This window comes from Triturus cristatus, chromosome 5_2 (assembly GCF_964204655.1).
Source record: "Triturus cristatus chromosome 5_2, aTriCri1.1, whole genome shotgun sequence".
NCBI lineage: Eukaryota > Metazoa > Chordata > Amphibia > Caudata > Salamandridae > Triturus > Triturus cristatus.
The window spans coordinates 798,739,288-798,757,230 of NC_140588.1; the positions used below are offsets into that span (position 1 = coordinate 798,739,288).

At 48.4% G+C, this 17,943-nt stretch overlaps 1 protein-coding gene across 1 annotated transcript in view; it reads left to right on the plus strand.

Annotated features, from left to right (window-relative positions):
• ADGRG4 (adhesion G protein-coupled receptor G4) overlaps window positions 1-17,943 on the plus strand; it is a 1,724,535-nt gene that overhangs the window by 885,308 nt on the left and 821,284 nt on the right. The gene's annotated exons all lie outside the window — the stretch shown is intronic.

A 17,943-nucleotide genomic window follows, 5' to 3' on the forward strand; every position in this document is an offset into this window, starting at 1 on the left:
ATTGCCAATCATTGTTAATTTTAGTGAGTACTCTCTCCTTACTATTGATTGACCTCTTTTGGCTTTTATTATATATATAAATATGTATTTAGCCATTCGCCAGGATGTTTGGGCCATTTCTCTTCCCCTCCAATAGCAAACAAAAGCCATTTAGCCTCTAGTTGGATTACTAGCTCTGTAACTTCCTTCATTACCTCTTTAACCCCGTTCCAGAAGCATTGGATTAATGGACATTCTCATATCATGTGATAAAAGGTGCCCATGTTACCACATCCCCTAGCACATGCAGCTGACTCACTGTGGCCCATCCAGTGTATTCTGGATCTAGAGAGGTGTGACCTGTGCAACACATGGAGTTGCACCAAGGGAACACGTTCTCGAATGGCTATTTCCCTGGGACTCTGCAGGGCCTCCCTCCAATCCTCCTCTTCCAGGGCCCACATTTTCTGTCCAGGCCTCTCTCAGTTAGATAAGGGGGTCCGGTGAATTGTTCATTATCTTTTTATATACTAAGGAGACTGCCTTGGTGGGCATAGGATCTAGGAGCAGCGGGTCCTCCGTAGGGTCCTCCATAGGGGAGTAGTCTGTCAGTTGTTCTCCCTCAGGCAGGTGGAATTTAGGTGCATGCTGTAGTTGCAGGTATCAAAATATCTCCTCTTGGTCTCAATCATAATCCGACTGCAGCTTTCTAAAAGTTAGCAATGAGCCCCCCCTCCTGACATCCCTCAGTTTATCTATTCCTATTGTGTGCCATTGTTTATGGCTGCGCAGTCTCCTCACCTCTCCTGGGCTATCACAGTCCCACAGTGGGGTTTCCTCTGTTTGTTTGTCATACCACCCCAAGTGTCGATTGGTAACTTTCCAAGCCTACAATACTGTCTCAGTGTGGAACTGGAGCATTCCTTTCTTTGCCCTCGTAGAGAAGGGCTGGGTACCCGCCTTTTCCCATGACTGAATGATCCACCCTGTAGTCTGGTTCGTCACCCCCACCAAACACCCAGTCATTTACCAGTATCAGCAGGGCCGCCCAGTAGTAGGATCAGAGGTCCGGGACTGCTAGGCCTCCGTCGAAGACTCCACACTGTAGTTTCATTAAGGAAATGCTCGCCGCCCCTCTCTCCCATAGTAGTGCCCTCAGTATGCTGTTGACTCTTTACAGAAGTAGGTGTCGGGTACTTTGTATGGGGTGTTTTGGAGTATGTAGAGCATGCTGCAGAGGGTCATCATTTTAAAGAGCACGGTCCTTCCCAATTAGGGATAGGGGTAACGTAAGCCAATGGGCTCCATCCGCATGAAAGTGATGTATTTGGGGTAGCAGGTTCTGATGTAGGAGGTCTCTCCCGTTTCTGGTTATATGGGCCCCTAAGTAGCAGAACCCCCCTCGCAACCAGGGCTGGTCAACGGGCCGGCAGGTCTATCTCTCCCGTTGAGAGAAGAAAGATTAGGGAATTATCCCAGTTAATTTGGTAGCCTGAATAACTCTCAAAGAGGTCAAAAATGTAAAGGATTCTCTGTATGGAGGACCGGGGCCTTGTCACGTAACGTGGTATGTCATCCATGTAAAGGGAAATCCTTTCCTCCCAGTCCCCTCCTCCAGCAATTCCCCAAATCAAGGGGTCCCATCGTACCCAGGCCTCCAGGGGCTCCAGGGCAAAGATCATTGGCGACAAGGGGCACCCTTGTTGTGTGCTCCTGCCCAACCTGAGTCATCAGGAGGTAAAGCCGTTCACCCGCACTTTGGCCAATGGTGCAGTGTAAATCAAGCGGATCCAGGACCAAAATGTAGGGCCAAAACCCAGTCTGGCCAGGATTGTGAAGATGAAGTCCCACTCGACACTGTTGAATGCCATTCTTGCGTGTACGGAGAGAATGGCCGCATATTCTGCTCCCGTCTTCGTCGTTGCATACATCTCTCCATATAAGCATCGAGGGTTAAGATGAGTACTCCATCTCCATATAAAGCTGGTTTGGCTAGTGGAGATCACTGACATTATGACCCCTGACAGCCGATTTGCCAGGACCTTAACCAATACCTTAGGTTTCATACTGAGCAGAGATATAGGACGGTGTGAGCTGCAATCCATCGCCGGTTTACCCTTCTTTGGGATTACTACTGTTGTGGCTGTACTCTGGTCTTCTGGGAGATCCCCCACATCTCTACCAGCCAGGAACATATTAAGGAGATAAGGAGTGATTCTGTGAGTCACACTTTTAAACAGCTCGAGGGGGAGGCCATTAGGCCCTGGAGCCTTGCCCGATTGCATTCCCCTGAGTGCCCCCTCTATTTCCACAACTGTCAAGTCCTCTTCCAGAGCCTCCCGAGCCTCCCATGAGAGGAGCTCTGCACACTCTGCTCTAGACCTACAGGATTAAGAGGCGTGTATATTTTTGTAGTAAGCTGCGAATAAGGCAGCTATTTCACCACCTCCGGTGTGCATTCCACCCTCAGGGTCGTGGAGGTCGTGGAGCTCCGTCACCCAATTTCTACCTATATCTCGTTTTTCCAGCCAGCAATAAGCCTAGTGGCCTTGTCTCCCACGTCATAAAGTATTTTTTGCACTGCCAGGGCGTGGGCCCTTGCTGTGTTTTTGGCTATGTCTTTTAGTTCTTGTTGTCAAAGGCGCAGTCGAAGTCCACCCCCAGATCTCCTCCCTTTAGTATCCCGGTCTGCAGAAATGTTATCTGTCATTCCAGCGTATGGTACCTCAACATATCTTATTTTTTCTTTACCGTAATTAGAGCCTGCACCTGCCCCCACATCACCACTTTGTTTGCCTTCCAGAGGGTGCAGTGTAAAGCTTCAAACCCGTCTTTGTTTTGGAAGAATCATTCTGTGTCTACCACTAGTTTGTCTTTTAGTTTTCTATCTTTAAGGTGCCATGCTGCTATTCAGGGTGGTAGGACATTGTCCACCGCCTGTCCTACGAACCAGGTGACAACCGGAGATAGGTCTGAAATACCTTGCGCTAAGTGCTGGGTATTACAAAGCGGCCTATCCCATCACCAAGGGTAAACAAGTAGTCTAATCTAAGGAGGCTGTCGTGCCGTGCTGATAGGTGCATGTATTGACTTCCATAGGTTAACCTACCCCACAGCTTCAGAGAAGGATTTAAGGGGGGTTCCACTCCTGGTCCCCCTTTTTCTGGCCAACTATCTTGCGTCATGGACATGACATCGTTCATGTCTCCTCCCAGGATCAGGAAAACCCCCTGGGTGGTCTAGGAGTGTCCCCCCCAAGGGAGGGGAGGGTGTTTCCCTTCACCCCTGGTGGAGCATATACAGAACCCAAATTTAAATCTTGCCCCTCCCACTTACCTGTTTGGAGTTCAAATCTACTTAAAGGTCTTGCCAGGGGTTTATAGCCGTTGCCGACCGGAGCAGGATTCCTGTGCCCCGTGTCCCCAAAGAGTAGCCACATGTGCTTAGGGTGTATCATCACCTGTCTAGGGCCCTGCAGTTTTGGCCCCTTTAAGTGGGGTTACTGCAGAAAGATTAGATAGGGCTTTTGGCGCTTTATGTATTGCAGTACCAATGTGCACTTGATCTTAGACCCCAATCAGTTAACATTCTAGGATATAATTTTAAGTGCAGATTGGTTGTGTATCCCCTTCATGTAGTGGTCCGGGAGTTGTCCCTTTTGTGGTCCGATCTCACGTCGTTGTGTGAAGTCAAGTCCCATGCCGGTTCCTTGTGTTTGTGATTGACTTGCTGTGTGCCTCTCAACTGCTACTAAAACTACATTTAACTGAACTTTTCCTCGAGCTCCCCCCTCCAGACTACCCTGCACAGTGGGACTGAAACTGCCCACCACCCCAATTTGCAGAGTGCCTGTCACCCTCAAGTGTAACTTAGCCATGGTAGGGAGTTGACCGCTCCAGCCTATCTACCCCCTGAGCCCTAGCAACCAACCGAGCCTCTTTAATAGAGGGGAACATCAAGTCTATGTACTCATGCCTTTGCCCGGCCGGCAAAGGAAGGAGAGTCCTTGAGAACTATGTCTGATCATTTAGGGCCAGATGTACAACCGTTTTTTGCGGTCCCAAACAGGAGATCGGCCCATTTGTGACCGCAAAAAGGGTCCTGGCAAGTACAAACACTATTTTGCCAGTGACTGACACGCAAAATAGCGTTTGCGACTCTAGCTATTAAGAAGCGGCGTCCCTTCCTAATAGCGAGTCTCAATTCAATTACTATCATTTTGTGACCGCATTTGAGGCCGCAAAACACTCGCAGTTTACCACCTACTTCAAGTAGGTGGTAAACCACTCGTAAACGGAAAGAGGTCCCCAGGGTAGCCCTTCCCTTTTGTGAGTGTGTGCCAAAATCTTTTTAATCTTTTTAAATCCATCCCGTTTCATTAAAGGTACTCTGGGTCTAGGATTTAGCCGGGTCAGGTTCCACGTCCCGCCGGCTGTCTTCTCCACTCGAGATCCTCCATCTCGACTATTGCAGTGGTTGGCTCTTTTCGGGCCCCTCTGACTTCGGTTCTTCTGCATGCGCCACCCATCCAGCCAGTTCTACACCTCTGCTGGTCAATAAAGGAACTAGGATTTCCCCTCAGCAAGGACTCGCAATTTGGCCAGGAAAAGCATCATGTATGTCAGTTCTTTTTCTCTGAGTGCCGCTTGACCTCCTCAAAACTCTTTCGTTGCTTCTGAAACTTGTAAGGTAAAGTCGGGGAAGAAATGGATTATAGTATTTTTGTACTTCAGGTCTCCTTGTGTACGAGCCGCCTGTAGGATTGCATCTCGGTCTCTGTGTTTGAAGATCCTGGCTATTATAGTGCGCAGTTGGGCCCCAGGCCTTGGCTGTATACTGTGGATTCAGGACTCTATCTTTCAGCCCTTCCATATGGTAAGATTTCTCACAAACGCACAGCACTGTATTGAACTCATCCTTGCCCTGCCGCTCACGTTATGACTCTCCTCCCACAGCCCTATCACCAGCAATTCGCTGGCTTGGTTTCCCAGATCGAACAATGGGTATTCTTCCTATCCACAGGATGATCCAGTGGTTACAATAATCTGCGGTTGGCTATTCACTTGCACATGATAAACCTGGTTTGTATTCAATTTAAACCCACTTATACCATTCTCACACCCACTCTTATAATTAAAAAAAAATATTAAATTAATTCAACCGGGACCTTGCTATGACTCAAGACTGAGTCCCAGGTAACTCTACTCTCTTTTGCCAACTTTTAAGTAAATATTGATATAATCCATGGACTTCAACTGCACCCTGAGCAGATACCATCACTTTGTAACACCACATGCTTGGACGGTCAACACTTGACTAGACACAGTCCTTATCCAGAGGAATGGAGAATGCCTCACCATTCCCGTGCAATACTCTCATTGTGAATTTCTAATTCCTTGTATTTGAATCTGCCGTCTTTCTCCCTTCCTCTTTCGTTCTTTTTCCTTTTTTCTTCATCCCTCTAGAACCTCGTTGAAAGGCAATTGCCTCAGGCACCCATTTGCTCTGTCCTGAAGATGATCCCAGCATTTAGTTAAGGGATCGAAACATCGGTGACTGTATGGGCTCTGACATAAAATGAATATCTTGTATTAATGTGTGCTAAGTGTGCTCTCACATATTTGATGTTGGCCGAACAGCTATATTCATTTCTGGCCATGCCTTCTTGTATTGTCTGAGCCCTTTTCTGTTTTGTTGATACACATGTCCCCAATTGCATGTTTTTAATTTTTTCCATTAAATTATGATGTCCAGTTGGACAATCAAAGTATAGATATTATTGCATTTCTTTATATATGATTCTCTGCAACTATTTTTTTTGTTAGGGAACTCTGTTCCTTAAAATAGTTCGTACCCAAGATCCCTGACCACTTATTGGGTTCCCTTTTCTTGGTAAAATATACTAGGAGCCCATATGGTAGTGCCTCAGGTCGAGGCCATGTTGTCTTCAACATTTCCTCAGGAGAGACAGAGGATAGGTGTAAGATGGCTCCCTAGAAAGGGTCACCACACTTGATCTAGTTAATCAGGTACCTCAGTAGCTCGCTCTTAATGGTGGGGGGGATCGGTTTCAGTGAGGCACTCCCAAGGCCAACCTGACTTCTGGCTCCTGATCTCGCTCTCAGCCACCAGCCTAGCATCGGCCGCCATCAACCCTTCAGATAAGTAGTGATGAGGGGAGGGGGTGGCAGGGCCGTCCCTGCCTGTATGATTCTTGACATACATACTTCTATCGTGCTCTTCCTCGTGTCCCCGCTTGGTAATCTTTCTTCTCTGGGCCCTGTGCTCGTGTCCCTCTGTGGATGGCGTTGGCAAGGAGCACCCGGCTCTCTCTGGACCCAGTGCCGACCACACCGGTCCGGCACAAACTGCCTCCACGATTCAGGCTGGTAGGCTTGATGTGTGTCACTGCATGTTTGCACATTCCTGAATGTTTTCTTTATGGCCGTTGCTGGCCAGGCACATCCGTGTGGGCCCCCTGTGCTTCCCCTGCCTGCCCTGGCTGCCTGCCCTGGCTGCGTGCCCTCCTGCAGCTGGTGTGTAACATTAGTCCCATTATGGCACCACACCCCACCCTTACCACAACAGAGTATGCATGCATAAATAAATACACAACACAACTTTTGTTTGGGAAAATATTGCTGCAGGTTTATTCCATACAAGAGTATGCAATATGGTGGGTTATCTTACGGGCGATCCAAGGGCAGGCAGCTGTACAAACCTATGCTGCCCTGCCCGCCTGATGAGCCACGCGCTGTGGAGAAACCAATCAGCGCTACCCTTATGGGGGTGATCCCCTTACTGGATCACGGGTGATCCCGTTACTGAATAATGTGACACATTGGTCCCTTATTACTCACGCCCCTTTCAGGGCGGAGTGTAGCAAGGCAAACCCCTGGTTGTTCAGGCCCACAACCGCCCGAAGGACTAACGGGGCGCCGACGTAGTTGTTCCAGGACCCTCCACACGAGGTTCCTGTGATTTGGCTCTGGCACCCCTATTGTGCTCTTGCAGAGGTAACCTTTCTGTACCCCTATGCTTCCAGATCGCCCTGTAACTCCGCCACAGCTCTGGAGGCGGCCACCGTCGCCTAAAGAGCCCCCCCACCAAAACAGTTCCTTTCTCACTGCCACCTGCAACTTCACAGGCCATCTTCATGTCCAGTAGGAACAGATCCAAGCCCACCTGTGCCAAGTGCAACCCAACTTTGTCAAAACAAGCTTTGGTGTTCGCCCGGCATGGCTCATGCCTGATGAAGCCAAAGCCCCTTGCCCTGCGAATTTGCGCATGGAGCGGTGTATGCTTCTCTGGGAATGGACCAGTGCCTCGCATGCCCTGCAAGGATGTGATGGCCTCCCAGGAGGGCGCTCTACTCTTAAACATCGCTATCTTCCATCAAGCTGAAGTGGCTCTTACCTCCTGAACCCTGTAGTTGCAGCTGTTCTAGCCTTTGTGCACATAAAAACATACATTTGGCCAAAAGAACATTGGTTTGCTTTGGCAGGGAACAAATTGTTGCATCTGCCACGCTCTAAATAGTGGCAATGTGCAGTTCTGAAGCATTCTACGCTATAGGGTGGAACTACGGGACCACGGGACCACGGAGTCGTGTGTATATTACCAGTGATACTCTTAGAATCTAAGGTTCCCAGTGTCAATTGATGACTATCCCGCCATGGACTATGAGACAGTCACTGGGTTTGCCACTTGACACCCTTCAGGGTGGTGATACGGAACCTCCACCCAGCAGAAGCGGAAAGTCTTGAGTTGCCATCATACCACCTGTGTCTGTTGAATCACCCCCATTTCCTCCCCGCAACAGTCATACTGGTAAGCGGGCAATCAATTCACCATCCCTCCTTTCCTGCCAGAGTGGTGCCTGTTCAGTTTTATCTGTGGTGACTGCACCCTGACTTCCCATGCAGCTTTACTGCTAAAATTGTGAGCAGTTGCTGACATTGAGGGATACTCACGCTTGCAACTACAGTGAGTATTTAACTTATTATGATACTGAGTGTCTGGTTGAACTATGCACAGGTAATTGACACTCTCCCACGTGTAGTTGCTATGAAACGTTTGAACTAGTCCATCAAATTCAGCCAGCCACCCCCCTAGGTGGAGACTTGCACTCCCAAACTTCTGCTAGTGCAAACCCCGGTCACACCTCCTGTTCAGTAGAATTTAGTAATTCACGAGACTGCCAACCCCAGGGGCCTAATACTGGGCTGTGTATACGCGCCCCAGATGACCTTAAACAATTGGCTTGGAGTGGATGGGTGTTAACCTGGACTGGCTGAAATGCAATACTTTTGACAATCACTCCTGAAGTGTTCCCGTAGGTATTTTGCCGTTGCTAGGGGTATCAACTTATTTGGGACACGGTCGAAGAAGATGCCCCTTCCAGTCTCTGGTTTTGACCCATGGAAGGATAACCCATGGGGCAGACAAGTCTGTTGGAACCGGCAGTGACCAATATGCACAAGTCCCCGCCCCTGTCTGGATATTGGGAATGCCAAATGGTCTATACCACCTTGTCATTATTTGTGCTCTAACGCCGTGTTAACCCAACTTTTTGCATTGCAGTCTACTTGTTAGATGACACCTACCACAACCCGCCTGCTGCCCTGGCTAAAGTGCGGGTGAATATGTCTAACAGAGGCTACCTGTAACCTGCCCTTGTTTGCAGAGGGCACCTTTTAGCTGCATCTACCATACATAGCAAGACACGACAATATTGCAAGCCCAATTCCCACACAACAAATATTAACGCATAGTCCAACAGGGGCCGAAGCCTTGTCTTTGCCCTCTGTGGTGTGACCTGGATTGCTCAGACAGGGCGACATGAGGTCACACAATCCTGTGTACCTGTTCTTCTTGTGCCACACTTGCTGGGGGATTAGTATGCTCCTCGCCTGTTTGCCCGGGATTAGTGATGGTCCCTCGAGGGGTGAAAGGTCAGGGCCTTATCCCTGAAGCTTGTCCAACTATCAATCTCCAGGAAATCTATGTCATAGCTTGTAAAGCTTTTCCTTGTTCCACTATTGATTATGGTCGATAGGCTCTCCCCCAGTTTGAACAAACATCTTAGCTAATCGTACGCCTGCCGAATTCCCAGGGCTGACTGGTTTAATGCTTTACAAATGAAATTGCCCAACCAAATGAGGCCTAGCACTGAAACTTTTCTTGGTTGTCTCAAGCTTCTTTTAGAGCTAGAAACACCCCCAAGTATACATGATACCTGTTTCTATATGGTGCCAGCATATGTTGCTCCTAAAGGCCCTTGTAGCCAATTGCACTCTGCGGTCTCAACCACATTTCGCAGCGCCTCTTTTTGCGTAGTAATTGCCCAGAGTAAGTGTAAAATTATATTTTCCCACCAATGGGCTGGTAACCGGTGGCAAAGAAAGACAGAACCTGGGCATAACCTCCCTGTTTCCTACAGTAAAACAATAATTATCTTGCACCAGTATCAACTGTGCCGAATGCATCCATGCCCTAGCCTCTGTTGCTATGCAGATGTCATCCAATTTAATGACATAGGCGACATATCAACCAGTTCCTGCATATTTGTGGGCAACAAATTCCATATGCCGGGATTTCACCACTAGTACCTATGATGCTGATCCTGGACTTGTAAGGCACACATGAGGTTTGACGATCGGCCCAATGCTAGTCGCCATATTTTCAACTCCTCAATATCGTCTGACTTACTGAGGGCACGACGAGGACTCGTGGGACGGAATAACGGTCTGAAGCATTAGCGCCAATTAAGAAACCGCCAGGAAATATCAACATCATGCCAAAGGGGTCCTTCCCTGAAGACCGGCCCCAATCCAGTACACCCCCATAATACTGCAACCCAGACGTACACCCGGGGGGCCAACATGCGACTCTGGTAAAGGTGAAAGAACGTGCAACTTACGTCCCTGCAACCTAGGCATAATACTAAGTTAGAACCGCAGATCAATATAGGCGAACAAAAGGACCGCCAAACACAGCTGTGCCACATCCAAGAAGAACCATCTACAGTTTGAAGCCCACTGAGGGGAGAAGTACAGTTCCCGCATACTTCGCAAACCACCACACTAACGAGGAAGTAGACCTCTCTGGCGTGCCCCACCTTGGTCTTCAGACATGCACAAGTGCTAGGGGGTGGTGAGGGCAGAAAAACAATGACCAACTAATGCCCCGGGTGGGCGTGCATCCCTAGTCTTGGTGGGAGCACCCACGGCGTCCCTGGAAAAACCTGGCTCTACATAACCATAACAAACCGTGCCCAGCGCGACTTGCTGATGCGCGCATGCCACATGATCCGCACAGCCCCCACAGCTGAGGTGTAGGCATACGCCACGCTCCTGTAGGGGCAATTGGCAGCTGAACTAGCTGCTGCTGTGTTAAACTATTGAAAGCACGTCACCGCATATTGGCTGGAATCCTTCGAAATTTGGACGAGTGTGTCTGTGCAATGTCAGTAACCTTCCTCAAAGTGGGCATGAAAGAACTGAGCAGTATCAATAAAAAGCCCTTCCAACAGGTGCCCCCAATAATTTCACACGAGGGCGGCTGGTAGTACTACCACATGTGCGATTGATAACAAGTAAATGCACTCCTGACCTCAACCGTCAGGATGCCGTGTTTTAAAACGCCTCAGAGCCCCCCACGCGTGCTGAAGAAGGCCGTGCCCTTGCCTGGTATTTTGCCGCTATGTCATTGCATCCCTGTATTTCCTACAAAAGGAGCACTAACCTTCAACAAGCCCAACCATTGTCATAGTCAATAATTCTATTTGCATAAGGTAAATAGGCCACCATTATAGCTCAGTTGCATAGCCAAACGAGAGCTAGCCGCCTCCATCCATAGCTGCCAAGGTTTCAGATTGCTATGTGTGACATTTTCATAATTTCCACGCCACTGTGAGTGACATTCAAGGACTATAAATGACACTTCCTTGGGAGCAAATTCAATCAATGATACGGCGCATATCCAACCTACCCATGCACCTTTCAGAAAAATGTTAGGGCAGCGGGACCTGTGATGCGATCTGCCGGTATAGTTCTAATTCTCTCGATGGCTCCAAAAGTCAACCCTGTAATGGGAAAAAACTCCCACTCGGTCTGTACCCCTGGTCCTAAAACAAATTTAAACAAATTGTGTGCATGTGTGAAGGCGTCTGCGAAGCATTGTTCATGTCGCAGTATACTGTGCTGACATCGACACTGTGGGACTGTTGTTAAATGGACATGCTCATCTATGGCCTAATATTAGTCAAAAGTGCAGCACACGACCACGGAAATAAATTCCGCCATATCTCCTCCATATTTCCACTTCTTTCAGGCTTAGTGATGGTACAAACCGCCACAGTGCCAACCGGAGGCGTACCATATGCAACACGGGCAAGCATAGAACTAGTGACTGTCTTATAATGTACTAGAAGCAACAGATTCTATATTAGACCCTCTGTCGGCAAGGCACCCTTAAATATGCATCCCAAACTCCCTGTATAAAGTATTGAATCAAGCCACTAGTGGCACTCAAGCTCAGGCACCGCTGCAAATCACGTGGCAAAATGAGTACCGCATTTACATTACATATTCAGGCACGGGGAGATTACGTGATTTGCCCAGGATCACAGGACGCGACCTCGGGGGTCGCGCTCAGGTGTCCTGCACCAAAGAGAGCAGCTGCCCATTGAGCACCCTATTTACATTAAATACTCAGGCCTGGGAGATGAAGTGATTTACCCATGATCACAGGACGCGACCTCGAGGCTCGAAACCTGGTTTCCTGCACCAAAGTCGGCGGCTGCCCATGAGCACCGTATTTATATCACATATTCAGTCACTGGGAGATAAGTGATTTGCCCAGGATCACAGGACGCGACCTCGAGGCTCGCCTCTGGTTTCCTACACCCAAGTCGGCAGCTGCACATGAGGACAGTGTTTACACTACATATTCAGGCATGGGGAGATTAAGGATTTCCCAATATCACAGGACGCGACCTCAAGGCTCTAACCCTGGTTTCCTGCACCAAAGTCGCGCTTGCTAGGCAAAGATGTGGCTTCGGCGCTAGATCTCCACAATTCCAGCCGAGGATGACATAACCCCCACTTAAGACCCCAGGCACATTAGTCCCCGAGATTTGAGTGAACTGGGAGAGCAACGTAATACAAAATTGTCGTCACAAGAAAGCAGGCCCCCACTGCGCCGCTGAAGGCCCTCTGTTACTAAGGCAAGCCACTATATATACATACACGCCACAAAGGTATGCCACAACGCCCGGATCCAAGACACCGCACGACCGCTGGAGACAGGGTTACCTCCACATGGACCCTAAGACACCGCAGTGATCCCTCTGAAACCGCACAACCTCTGGAGACATGATTACACCACGTGGGCTCCCTGATCCTGCCCCAGCCGCACAACCCACGAGTCCCCCCATGTGATGCTAACCCACTGCTGCGCCCTTGGTCAACACTTGCGGCTGCGACCGGCCCAGCCTTGTCTGGTTTGCTGCAAGTAATTTCCAGCAGCTATATGTTCCGGTGCGGCCCGGGTCTCGGTGCTGTTGCGGTCCTGCAGTTGGGACCCCCGCAATGAGTCCCCGATGACCAGGGAGGGGGGGGAGTAATTATTCTCCTTGCTTGGGACTCCCACAGAGCCCCCCCCCCCCCGGAGCACGCCCACACATCGAAATGTCCGTAGAGGAAAGCACCTCGCCCACATCCCAAAGGCCTAGCCAGAAGCAAGTAAAATATAATTGGTGAACAGTACACATCGTACACTCACTTCACTTGGAGGCAGTGAGGACGTGGCAGGGGGAACAAGTCAGCAACTTGTTACTGTTCTCAACTACGCGCATTGAAACCTTCAATAAAACCCGGCACGCAACATTACCTGATAAACATTTTTGGTTCACATGCGCGCCAAGAGGCACCTCTGTAGTACATACAGACGTGAGTGGAAACAGGTCCAACTTCAAAACATACCATGCTTATTGGCACAACCCAACAGACCCCCGCACGCTCTGACCTGACGTTGCCCGACGCCTCATATCCATAAAACATGCACGAGCAACGCCATAAAATGCCATGTGGTAATTCCGTGCTAACGCTCAGAGACCCCCGCTCAAGAAACTACCCTTTCCAACATTGATGTCTCCTATGCCTAATCGAGCGCTCGAGCGAGTATGTGCGAAACAATTTAGCCAGAGATTCGGGTCAGGTAATTAATTCCCACTGAATAATACAACTTCCAGTGCTAGAATCTATTCTAGAACTCAGGCTCACGGATATGGGGACGAATCGCAGTTGGCTTCCCTGTCAGCGGCATGCCGGTAGGTGACCTTGTACACCTCATCCGCACTCCAGGGGCAGGCGTGGCGCAGTGCAGAGGGCAGCCCCTGTGGCCCCTTCCGAGTTCAGCCGCTTGCCACCACTTATAAGAGGGGCACTGAATTCCGGGAGCCTAACATTGCCCAACATGTAAAACAGAACACATCTCTTTCGCGTAAAATCCACAGGAGGGGGCTGGCAGACAATGAATTAAGCCTCGTTGCTCCAGACCCGAGCCTGCCCAGGATGACACAGAGCGATCGAGAAATACTCGGAGTGAATGAGCCTACGCGAGTACGATACCTAACATGTAAACGACCTGTGATGAGGCATGAGTGAAACTCCACTAGGTCTCCAAGGGGGAGTGACACACCCGCGGCTCGCCCCCTGCGGAGTAGCGGTTCCCTGCCGAGCGATCGGGCCCGCTGAGCTGCTAGCTGCCCCAAGCAGTGTCAGTCGGGTTGTGGCGGCAAACGTTGGAAGGTGCCCGACGTATTCCACCACGGGTGCGGCATGCGCCTACCGTTAAATGCAGCACAACGACTCACCATAAGCTCCCAGGCCCGACCAAAGGCATGACAAACAGCGTGGAATCCCGGCGTGAAAATGGGTTTTATATAGTGCAAACTTTACCCGAAGATATCAGGTATCAGAGCGCTCATGAGCACCATTACAGATGAACACATTCATTTTTGTCGGGCACAGGGAGATTAAGCGATTTGCCCAAAATCGCAGGACGCTGAGCGCCGTTGCCCAGGCTCGAACCTGGTTCCCCAGCTTGGAAGTCCACCGCTCTAGCCGCAAAGCTACATCCTCACACCTCAGACGGCCAGTATTCTCTCGTAACCCGCTGACGCTGCCTGCAACAAGAGCGTGGCGTGGAACCGGAGGACATTGTAACATTCAACAGCCCCCTAACAACAAACTTTCATAACCGTAGCAGGACATGAGCAGAGGCTCCCCTAGATCCAACCCCTAGATCTAACCTTCTCCGCGCCGCGAAACAAAGGGAGCCAGACAGTACCAGGGGGGGCTCCTCAATTCCCCCCCCCCCGGCATCACAAGTCAGCCATGGCTGGGCAGCACCTACCCGCGGAGGCTTGGGGGGGGGGCACCCGACTCACCCCTCACTTTCAGCTCCCTCAGGCGCGTGAGTGCCAGTGCTCCAGCCCATGACATCGCCGCGCACCCGGTCACAGGCACTGAGACCCATACGGGCCCCAGGCGGACAGAAACCAGCAGTCCAGGGGCCAGTCTGTGACGGGGCAACTCGCCTCGCGATCAAACAAACGACGGCGTATCCCGACCAACGACCCTCACGCCGGCGTGTCCGGCGCAAAGAGGGAATTTGCGATTCGCAATTAGAGAATCGCAAATTGAGAATAATTTCAAGGGTGCAAGGGTGTCATAAGGACACCCTGATGCACCCCTGAAATGAGCATGTGTGCGCATATGGCGCACATACATGCCCTAAGGACATGTATGCGCGCCACATGGCACTTTGAAAAATGCCAAAAGAGTGCATTTTTCAAAGAAATCGCAAATTACCACCAACTTGAAGTTGGTGGTAATTTGCGATTTCTTAAGGAGAAATCGCAAAACTTGGGTGCTTGTTACATAGCATTTAAGGAATCGCAAATTGTGATTCCTTAAATGCTTAAGCAAAATTAAGGAATTGCAAACTTAGCAATTCCTTAATGATGCGATGTGAAAATGACTCATACATCGCGTTTTGCGATTTTGTATTCGCAAACGCTGTTTTTTTGCGAATCGCAGCGTTTGCGAATACAAAATCGTTTGATACATATGCCCCTAGGTCATTGCATATCTAAGTCCATGTATATCTGGCTCTTAGTGTTTGCGATTTGCAAATTGCTAATTTTTGTGATTCGCTATTTGGTAATCGCAAACACTAATGTGCAAAAGTGAATTTGACACTTTCTGTGATTCCCAGATGGTTACAAATAGACATACTTCATGAATATTAACAGGAGCATCTCCTCTGCAATAACAGAGGAGCGTCACCCCCGCCAGCTGCTTCAAACGGCAGGAAAGGAAAAATAAAACGATAATAAACTTGTTTTATTATCGTTTTATTTGTCATTTCCCAGCCAAGTCTTAGGGGGCTAGGCCAGAGAGATGGCTGTCACTGGAGGGGGAGTTTTGCACTGGTATCAGTGCACATGTGGGTTTGGCCAGCCTCCTCAGGACAGCCAAACCAACAAGCGCACTGAAGCGGTCTCCAACCCGAGCCACGTTGACGGGTTGGCGACAACAGGCACAGGCTCCCAGTCTGACTGGGAGTGAAAATTCATGGCACTCAGGCCAATCCTGATGCTGCTCTCATGCATGAGAGCAAATTTCAAACAAGCAAATGCCTCAGACACCATAAATTCGATTTTTCTTTATACCACAGACGTCCTTTTAATTAACTCTGGCTTAGCTTATTTTTTTCTTCTTTTTTGTACAGTTTTTTACATTCAAGATTCCTATCACCAATTATCTTTGAACATACCCTTAGTGTTTTCTTTAAAGCAAAAAGCAGTATCTACAACATTTACATTACTTACATATATGAAAACATTAACATCACAATAGACATTATTTCACATGAACAAACATATATCTTCACAATCAAATACAATACAAGTACAATCACTTCGTAACTGAAAAAGTTGGCTACAGACATCGGAAGCCTCCACTGCATTAAGACCCGGCTGTGAACAACCGCACCACAGTGAGAAATGTGTACAAGGTATTAGATGTACTACCAGAAAACAGTCCCGCCCTGATGAAGACCTTCATATAAATAAAATGTTCTGGTCCAACCATCACGAAGGTCGAAACGCGTTGGCAACCATACACAAGGAGGTCAAGAGCAAACAAGGACAAAAATATGCCAACTGTTAGGCATCTTGATTCTTGAGCTGGAAAGTTTAAGCTCAAGTTAGAAGTGTGTAAACAGTCTCTGACCCCCGCAGGACCCAGGGAATAGAGTTTATTGAAGACAAAAAATAAATGTCCCAATAACAGACACAAATAAGTAGGACTAAAACAGTTAAACTAAAAATAACGTTTTCAGTTGCGAAGTGATTGTACTTGTATTGTATTTTATTGTAAAGATATATGTTTGCTCATGTGAAATAATGTCTATTGTGATGTTAATGTTTTCATATATGTAAGTAATGTAAATATTGTAGATACTGCTTTTTGCTTAAAAGAAAACACCAAGGGTATGTTCAAAGATAATTGGTGATAGGAATCTTGAATGTAAAAAAGTATACAAAAAAGAAAAAAAAAAAGTTAACCCAGAGTTAATTAAAAGGACGTCTGTGGTATAAAGAAAAATTGAATTCAATGGTGTCTGAGGCATTTGCTTGTTTGAAATTTACTGTAATGATTCCAGCCTCTGAACTCCATAAATGAATCACTCCCCTACTGTGTGAAGCCACACTCATGCATGAGAGCAGCATCAGTATTTGCCCCAAGGGAGTCTGGGAGTCTGTCCTTAAAGCACACTGGAGCAGAAGAGTGTAATGCAGCTGGCTGCTGGTAAGTTTTTTTAATGTAATTTTGTATTTTATTTGTTGTCTGTCATCCCTCCGACTGTGGCTCGCTCTGCCACTCTTCAATGACACCAGTCGCTACTGAATGTTTATGTTATGTTATGTTATTAGAACTTATATAGCGCACAGCTACCCTAGGGTGTCCCGGCGCTTGCTGTAGTTCTCCCAACACTTGCAACGAAAAAATCAAAACAACCAGGTTTTGAGCGCTTTCCTAAAGGAAAGAAGATCCTTTGAATTCCTCAACTCAAACAGAAGCTGATTCCAGGCCCTGGCCGCACCTGCCACAAAACTTCTCCCACCCCATCTGGCTTTCCTTATGATGGGAAGGATGATAAGCCTTGCTCCCAAGGAGCGCAACGATCTTGCTGGAACATACCAGCGAAATTGTTGTCTTAGATGTATAGAGCCTGTATCCTGCAATGCGCGAAAAACTAAACAAAGAGCTTTGAATAGAATGCGCTTTTTTACAGGTAGCCAATGAAATTTTCTTATGGCATCTGAAATAGGGGTAGACCTTGACGTTCCCGTGAGCAGCCTAGCTGCTGAGTTCTGGAGCATCTGGAGTTTATGGAGGTTACCTTCCTGCATATTCAAATAGAGACTATTGCAGTAATCAAGGCGAGACAAAATCAACGCTGTGACCACGGTAAATTTACACTCTGTAGGTAGAAGCGGGAGCACTTTCCTCAGGCTCCTAAGAGTGTAAGAGGTGGAGGAAACTACCGCATTCACCTGAGCTTGTATGGAAATGCATTCATCCAAAACTACTCCCAGATTTTTTACTTTTCTCGAGGGGACTGGAAGAGTACCCATAGATTCCGGCCACCAACTAGGGGTCCAAATATTGGCATTATTGCCAAAAAGCATCACTTCCGTCTTACTTGCATTGAGCTTTAAACAATTTTGTGACATCCACTCTTCTACCGCCCTCATACATTCATGTAGTCTTTCCCCTGATGCCCTCTCCTGGACTTGTAGCATGGAGATTACGATTTGAGTGTCGTCAGCATAAGATGTAAGACAAAAGCCGAACGATTCAATCAAAGGGGCCAGAGGGGATACAT